At 40.0% G+C, this 8,275-nt stretch overlaps 2 long non-coding RNA genes across 2 annotated transcripts; one reads left to right on the forward strand and one right to left on the reverse strand.

Annotated features, from left to right (window-relative positions):
* Positions 1 to 3,133: 3,133 nt before the first annotated feature.
* On the reverse strand, positions 3,134 to 3,780 carry LOC111271548 (uncharacterized). Its single transcript, XR_002686927.1, has 2 exons — positions 3,481 to 3,780; positions 3,134 to 3,223 (listed from the first exon to the last, which is right to left on the reverse strand). It is a non-coding gene; the product is annotated as an uncharacterized LOC111271548 (long non-coding RNA).
* Positions 3,781 to 4,618: 838 nt separating this feature from the next.
* Positions 4,619 to 7,578, forward strand: LOC111271546 (uncharacterized). Its single transcript, XR_002686925.2, has 3 exons — positions 4,619 to 4,724; positions 5,071 to 5,192; positions 5,524 to 7,578. It is a non-coding gene; the product is annotated as an uncharacterized LOC111271546 (long non-coding RNA).
* Positions 7,579 to 8,275: the final 697 nt, after the last annotated feature.

Below are 8,275 nucleotides of genomic sequence, written 5' to 3' on the forward strand. Positions count from 1 at the left end.
GATACGCAATAATAGGGACTCTGTAAACCCCAAGATACGAGCTGACGAAATCCCTGTGAGAGACGTTAAATCCTAACTTAATGTAGATTATTGTGTTGCCGTACAGTTCCTGTCAAAATCGCTTCAACTAATACACATATATCAAAGGACTAAAGGTATACTTTCAGCTAGGTACGAAGATGGGCCGACTATATATATATATATATATATATATAGTTATACAAGAGGCTATTTATTTAGATGGATACGGGGAAGCGAGAAAAAAAAACAGAAAAATCCCTTCGCCGTTAGTCATTAAGTGTTCTCATCAGTCACCTCAAATCCCTGTTCGCATCTAGAAGTATTCCAAGAAGTACCGTACATCCAAGCCATACGACAACTTTTGAAGTGACATTTTGGGAACGTGAAAAAAGCTTCTTCAATTTATTAGGCAGCAATTATATTTCTTAATAAAATGTAAGCTTTAGGGTCAGATATGGTAGAGAATATCCATTTTCATAGAACTTCCCGTACCTGAAACAGCCTGCTCATAACGGCTATATGTCTTTTTACCAAAAACCTTATTAGTCTAGTTACTGTGCCAAAAAATTTGTCCCAAGTCATATCAGAACTCATCCTTAAGCATAAGCCTCTCTTCATCTAGCTTTATTAATAGAAGGAAATCGTTATGAAGAATTATTCCTACTTGACTCGCCTTTTAGATTACTCGTGTACCGCTGTAATCTTTCTAGCTAGATGATTTTTAAGGGACTTGGAAAAACACCTTCCCGTGATCGAGATTGGTACTTATCACGCAGAAAATTCGGTTTGAGGATATTACAAATAGGTTATCGTGCCAACCAAAGTTACCTTTGATACAAAATTCCATGTATTCTTGTTAGCTTAACTGCCACTTGTTAGATAGTGAGCGATGGCCCTTGGTTCAAGCACCCAATACGAGTGACCCGACCACTAGTTTTTGTTGATTGTAAGTATGCTCTTAATTACTTGCTGGTTCTGTGGCTAAAACACAAGAAAGATCTGCCCCTTAAAGACATCTACTACGCAGATAATATCGTCGTATATTCAGATATCAGCTTCAATGGTTCAGTAGTTCATGGGTAGTTTAAGCAGGTGAGAGTACGAATGTCTTAAAAACAAGAAGTGATGAAGTTCGAGATCTGACCAGCTAACTCTATTGGAATGATAGTTAAATCTGGTCAACCATTTTACCTACCCCCCCCCCCCCGCCTCTCTCTCTCTCTCTCTCTCTCTTGAACATACTGAAGGCAACAGGGCTAATTGCAGTTAACTTCAAAAGGCGATCGTCTCCGGGCACAAATTATAGACGTGTGTAGATAGTAGATAGACACCTAGTCGTGTGTAATAAATCTTCGCCTGATTTCTGATAACGCAATTTACGGAACTGCAAATGACGTTACGCACGCAATGGTCAACTGCATTACTTACAAGTATAATAGGTAACAATTCCTTGAATCTTTATTTAGCAGTTAATATATTTTAGGAGGCCGAGCAAACGTTTCCGGTTCATCAAAATTCCTATAATGTAACTTTTATTCGTACATATACAACCCAGGGTTTGCCCGGTTCCTGTCGCTTGTTGGAGCAGCTTCCTCCTGAGTTGTTACCTCAATTACCGGCCGCCGTCTGTCAAAATCAAACATATAGAGTAAATATCAGATGATCCCAACTAGTAGAACTAGAAGGAGAATGCTATTTGCATGCCTTCATAGCTTAGTAGTTTTCAGCTTTGACTCGGTCTTCCGCCATTGGTCGCAAAGCATCCAGACGTTATTTTTCAATATGTAAGGTAGATGGTATTAGGTGGCTGTCAGAGCATCTCGTTCGAAATGGTTCCCTGCCAGTCTTATCTAATTCATTGATATACAGTTCCCGCACTGCTTGCCAAATATGACACCTTTGGTATTTAGCTGCATGTCTCAATAAAACGGGTGGCTGCTAACTTTAACGTCGATCACGTTAGGAAAATATAGCTAGGCGTCTATGGTAGACGTGGTATATTTTACAATATTATATTTACTCAATGATTAAAAATAAATCATCGGCACATTTTTACTTAGAGTTGAAGTAGACATAGTAAAATCTATTTATCAAGAGCTTTTCTCCCATCAATCACATAGTAGTCCATGCGTGTTCGAAACACAATTAGAAGCATTACATTTCATGTAAAGCTGGTCTTATGGCGCCACGTGATTTCCCGTACTACTTATACAGGAAAAACATCATGAGCTAAGAGCTAAAATATCGCATGCGAACAATAAATTTAGCTTTCGAAAAGCACGCTGAGTCAGTTCGACCACTAAGATCCCAAAATGAAAGCGATCACAATGAACCGAAGCTCCTCGAGACCGAGGATGGACGGGAGTGCTAAGAACGCTATAAAATGATAGCCTCAGCCACCTGGCCTTCAAAGATTATAAAAAATGGCTTTCTGGTCACCCATAAATATAAGATATGTCGACGGAACGGTAAGTGACTGGCCCTATTTCATTTCCTTCACATCATATTATCTACGGGACTGCGTCAACATAAATAATAACAGTACCCCCAAGAAGCCAATAGAACCGAGCTGTAGGCCCATGGCCGCGGTTGACGCGCGTATTCACGCTATTTCAGATGTGAGAAGAAAAAAACGCGTGCTATTCGTACAGATCTGACTAATTGACCTAGAATTTTTAAATTAGTTTTTATGTGCAAATACTACAGTTACGGTGGATGTAACGGAAATTCAAATCTTTTGAGTGGTTTACCCTTTACAATGGGTGCTACTGCTATCAATATCACTTACGTACTTCCGGTTAATGCGTCATGAAGAGCAACGAAATCTGTTGTATTGCATAGTAGTGGGTCAAGCTGGCCAATAACAGGGAAAATCAGCCAGCAATTAAAAAAGGGAAAATTTTGAACTAGGCCGAGTTCAAAAAAGCGGTAAATCCCTGTTTGTCTAAGTCCCAAATGATGGTGAGCAGCTGAAGCCTTGAATATTGCATAGTGGCACTTGGAATAGCACAGGTCCAAGGGCAAGCATTTGTTAAACGAACGTGTCTAACTAAGAGAGTCTACGTTATTTGTTCACCTAAACATATCGCGTAATTTTCTATGACACTTTAACTCTATGAAACAAGCAAGGTTGTCCTTTATTTTATTGTTTATGCTAGTGGCCAAGGCAAATTCGCAGGCAGATACAATGGGCGAAAAAGTCCTGAAAGCGTAGATAATAAAATAATTACTTACTTCCATTTCAAAGCGCCATGGTGGCGTTTCTATTATTGGGACACGTAAAGTTTCAAAACTTAGCAAAGGGTAAACGCGACCTTCAGGTACATTTGTGTGCTGGTCTTTTTTAATAAAGTTCTTCTGTCGCAACTTTAACTAAGTGAGAACTGATTGGCAACTTTAAATTGACAGCCGCTGGTACTACAAAAATTAAATTAAATTTAAAAGGAAACGTGGCTTTACCTTAATCGATGTTTCAATAGAAGTGCTCAAGTGCTTTTTTTCTTCATTTGGCTGTCTTGGTTTGCCTACCGGTGAGGTCGCTGACTGCATTACGACCTGATACATCACATGAATGGTGCAAAAAGACTCGTTGTTTGTTTTAGTCTTCAAAGGATGTTTAACAATGCTGGTATGTCTATGGTGAGTACCTATCGTCGAAAACCCGGGCTGCCCTCAAAACCAGCGGCACTTCCTTCACACGTTTTGTACGACGGTGTCGCTAATTTTGTCAAGCGGATAGACCTTCACGATACATGACAATGACTGTGTTGAATTTCGTAAGTTTAAAACACCTTTTTTCTATATATATACATAGGGGCCTACGCCTCACAAGAAGAACAGCTTATGACATCAGCACGTCAACATAATTATTTACAAATGAAGAGTTCAGAGGGTTTCATAAATTTACGCAGCATACTGCTGTGATGAGTTCACTTCCCGCAACGGCTTTAGAAAAAATCTGTTCCTCAGATTAGTAAATCTGAACTTATAGATACCATTAATCCGCAAAACAGTTTAGCTGTATTGCTGCCTAAACCGCCGAAAGCAATGGGGAAACGTCGGGGCTATAGAGAAATAATTGCTCATAAATCATAGTAGCAGATTATTGAATTAGAAGGGAGGTCAAATACTTCGTGTCAGCATTAACCTATACATTGCTGGATCTTCATGGATTTGGCATTTCTCGGGGTAATCCTGACATCGTGATGTTGAAATGAAACGCAAGCTATTAAATGTGGGTATTAAGTATCCAGTCGCCTAACTCGATCGCAAACGTTCTTGAAATCAAACTTCATCAAACACAGATGTAAGCACAAGCCAATGGTTATCGTTCGAAGAGCTTTATGGACTCGGCAAATAGCACTTAAAGTAAACATTTCGAACTGCATGGATTCTTTCCACCCTAATAAGCCGTTATGGCAAAACTCTCCATCCAGCAATACCATAGCCTCCCTCCATATTTGTTCAGCATCAGATTGTGTACGCAGTGAGTTACATCGTGGCAAGGCATTAGCGGCAAAGCGTGGGCGGTGCCTCAGTTAGAGGGTTCATCTGCTCATCAAACACAAACAATCACAGATGATTGTTCCTTAATAAACGAGTTACACATATGAAGTGTGCGTGTGTTTGTACGTATCTGAAACCTTCCCTGTCGAAACGATAATTTGCCAGGTTTGACTTAGGACAAGGTTAAATCGAAAGAAGTAAGTGTTCTTTGCTTTGTGTGGAACAATCTCTATACGTACAACCTGGCGTATGTTACGTAAATAGTCGGAGCTAGATATTCAGAGATCGGGATAGTATTATGTGTTTACTTCGATTGGCATATTTTTATTTGTATTAGCCAACTGTAGTTTAACTTTGTATTTCTCTGGAGGAACTCAACTACCCGAGGCATTAAGTTTTTAATCGACATCAGAAAAAGTTGAAACTTTGAATGAGAGATGATTAGCTTTGGTGATTTTGCCATACGAACGGTATTTGGTTTCATGAACAGAACAAGTATAAATTTTTTTCTCTTTGTGTGGTTTCGTATGCTGCGTGCGAAAGCCGCCGAGTCTTTTTAGGCCAGGGTTAACTGAAGCGCAATACTAATACATGGACCGCTTGGACGCACTGGTATTTGGACATATTTTTATGGTCCGATTACAAGCAGGCCACGACCACTTGGCGTAATTATCCTCTTAAACGTTCCCACCCTGCTATTACGCTCAACTTTTACACGAGTTTCCTAATTGTATTCATTTAAATTTTATATCTATCACCTGTCTCACACTATTACATACACCCGAATGTATCAAGACATCAGTCTGTCAAATATGGCAATAGCCTCATCTTGTTTTAATATGTGCTCACTTCGATATGAAGTGACTATTTGAATTTCAATGAACTATTACTGAAAGGGACGCCCGAAAACCGAATTTCAGTCTCACAACTTACTTGTATCCGCTATGCCATGTTCGAAATTATTTATAATATAGCTACTCATACTGCGTACTTTAGTTACAGACGCGTTGCGGGATGAATCAAGCTAGATGCTCTTTGGGCTCGGATGAAAGGTCCCTGATATTTCTCGGTTGGTCTTTGTATGTTCGACTCAACCAATGGTAGGAAGCGGCGGCAAGAGAAGATATCATTTCCTCAAGGGACTTAATAGACATACCTTAACGAGAAAACGAGCCGAAAATTGTGTTAGAGTAGTCCAATGAAAAGCCCGCGTCTCGATGAGTGCCTTCGACACTGGACACGTGGGTAGCACTGGAAACGATTGTGTTCGAACGAGAGAGTAGAGCCAATTAAAAGGTTAAGCAAAATAAATATATTGATGCTGAGATCGCTCCAATACTATATAACGTGAATCCTATCTATATATATCTTTAAAATTATACGTATAGCGTCAATGACTGCGGCTGGCCTAACCTTCGACCATTTCGAACATCCACCGTTTGATTTCCTATTTGGCAACGTTCCTAAATTGTACCATTTGAGTACACTATTAAGGTAGAGCTTCTAGCTGGAAAAATCACAGCTTTCCTAAAAAACAAAAACTCATACTAAAATGAATTTTGCTAATAGCATTACGTTGGTGATATCTTATATTTAACTGGGGAATTTGGAGAAGAAACTTTCAAGAAAAGGAACTTAGTGGGTTAACAACGCCTACAGAACGAGAATATGTAGCACTAGTATTGAAATCGTAGCTAACAAGTCTACTGAGAGATAGGCCAAAGGAGAATCGGCTAGACAAATGTCAACAACGGACCCGCGCTTTAATCAGCTAAGTTAAGGAGTCACTCTAGGTTAAAGTTGTTTAACCAGCAGCTTGAATATGATGTAAGTAGTAATAATTATTATTATTGTTATGTTTTTACATAACAAAATTATATATATGCATGTCTTCAGTATATTTACAATCTTATTATTTATTCGTAATAAACAAAAATTAAAATAGTTGATACAAAATAACCCGAATTTCTTCTGCGAAATATCTAAGTATGTAAAAAAAAAAATAATCTGTAATAAAATTCGATCAGTGAAACGCTCGATAGGCTATTGTTATTCATGCCCAGCTACCTAGTCCTAAGGAAGAGGCGAGAAATCTTAGGCGAGATTTTTTCTGTATGTAGCAACCCAGTTCACACACCGCGAGCTCTCCGCCTGAAGGTCAACCACAAGGATGACTGCAGCAACTACGAGTTGAGATCGATTAGACACTGTCAACGAAACAAATGCCATTTGGAAGTAACTCCCGCATCGCGTACTGATAATGAGATATAATACACACAAGTGCCATTTATTCAACCATGCGGTCATGCTCGAAAGTTTTTCAGGTCATGTTTGCGCTCACAGCATAAATGAGGTTTACAAAGTAGCCTTAACCAGTAATACTGGCATAATCTGCCATCATCGAAGCTCAGATAGGAGGTGAAGACGTGTTATCGTAGCGCGCCCTCCAAATTATGAAATTTAGTAAATGACAGTGCTCACATAGTGCTAACTTACTAGTTCATACATGGAAATACTTTTTGGTTTATTTTCTTTCTTATCTTTCTGCAGGTAACTGCTAGGACTGCCCCGGTTATCGCACAGTGCATCATAAGCTGATACGTTACGGTTTGTCGTACTGAAACTACGATGGGTATGATGCTATCTCCCCCGTCGCCTCGGTTAAATTCAATTGATCTATCCAAACCGATTATAAAGAGCCTTATCTATATTTCAATGGTGGGCCCTGACTATATCTGCACAGGTAACACTCTCGTGAAATAAAGCACATTAAGTTGGATCATACACTTAGTCTTCTAGGACAATCCCCGATTCTCTGTAGATTGCCAATGCGTTGACGATTCTTCTTCATTCAGGTGCATTTTTCATTCGACGATACAGATGTATCCTGCACGCTGTACTTTGTAGGGTTCGTTTAGTGTTTACAGATTGAATGTCTCGACCGTATACCGTAAACTGGCCTACGAAGCATTCGTCCTATCCTAGCACGGGGCACGATATCTATTTGGTATATTAACATGATAATAATAGTATGACCATGATTATATCTAAGGTGCAATAAACCTGATCCACACGGAGAAAACGAAAGACCAAACGCCTTTTTACTTCCTACAACGCACCCTAAGCCAGCAGTCATGCTCCTTCAGCTTAATACTAAACCGGGTAGTGGCAATAGGCTGGTATTGGCAGTCGTTGTAATAATAGAAAGTCTACTAGTAGCAACGGACGAACATTGTAGTGATTCCGCTGTTGCAATAAGAACCTTAGCGTCGAAACGCAAGCACTCCGCCATTTTGCTCGGGTCATCTTTGGAGGAGTTGCAGAAGCAATATCAGATACACCAACCCTTTAGGATTTTAGAGATAAAACAAGAAGTCGCTTGTCCACGAAGTATGTCAGCGAACGAGGGTGAGTCGCCGCGTGCTGGGAGTAGGCGCAGAATATAGAGCGTCCATCGTTTAATGTAGCTCTGCCATGACCGTTGCCAAAATCACGCCAGGATCCCCCACGGATCAAGCGCTCGTGCCAAGCTGGGCACAGCTTCGTCGATTACCAGAAAGGGACGACGGCAGTTGTTGTGCAGGCAAGATGTAACCTAATACAAGCGGTAATTGAAGTACGAAATACTCATGCAGTTGAAGGCCATAGGGGCGGGCGCTTTTTGGTTAACCACTTATAATTGCAAACAGTTGTCAACCTGAAGAGACCTAAGAAGGGTAAATGAATATAACAATATGCCTGAAGGCCG

The sequence above is a fragment of the Varroa jacobsoni genome, unplaced genomic scaffold (assembly GCF_002532875.2).
Source record: "Varroa jacobsoni isolate VJ856 unplaced genomic scaffold, vjacob_1.0 contig00751, whole genome shotgun sequence".
Lineage (NCBI taxonomy): Eukaryota > Metazoa > Arthropoda > Arachnida > Mesostigmata > Varroidae > Varroa > Varroa jacobsoni.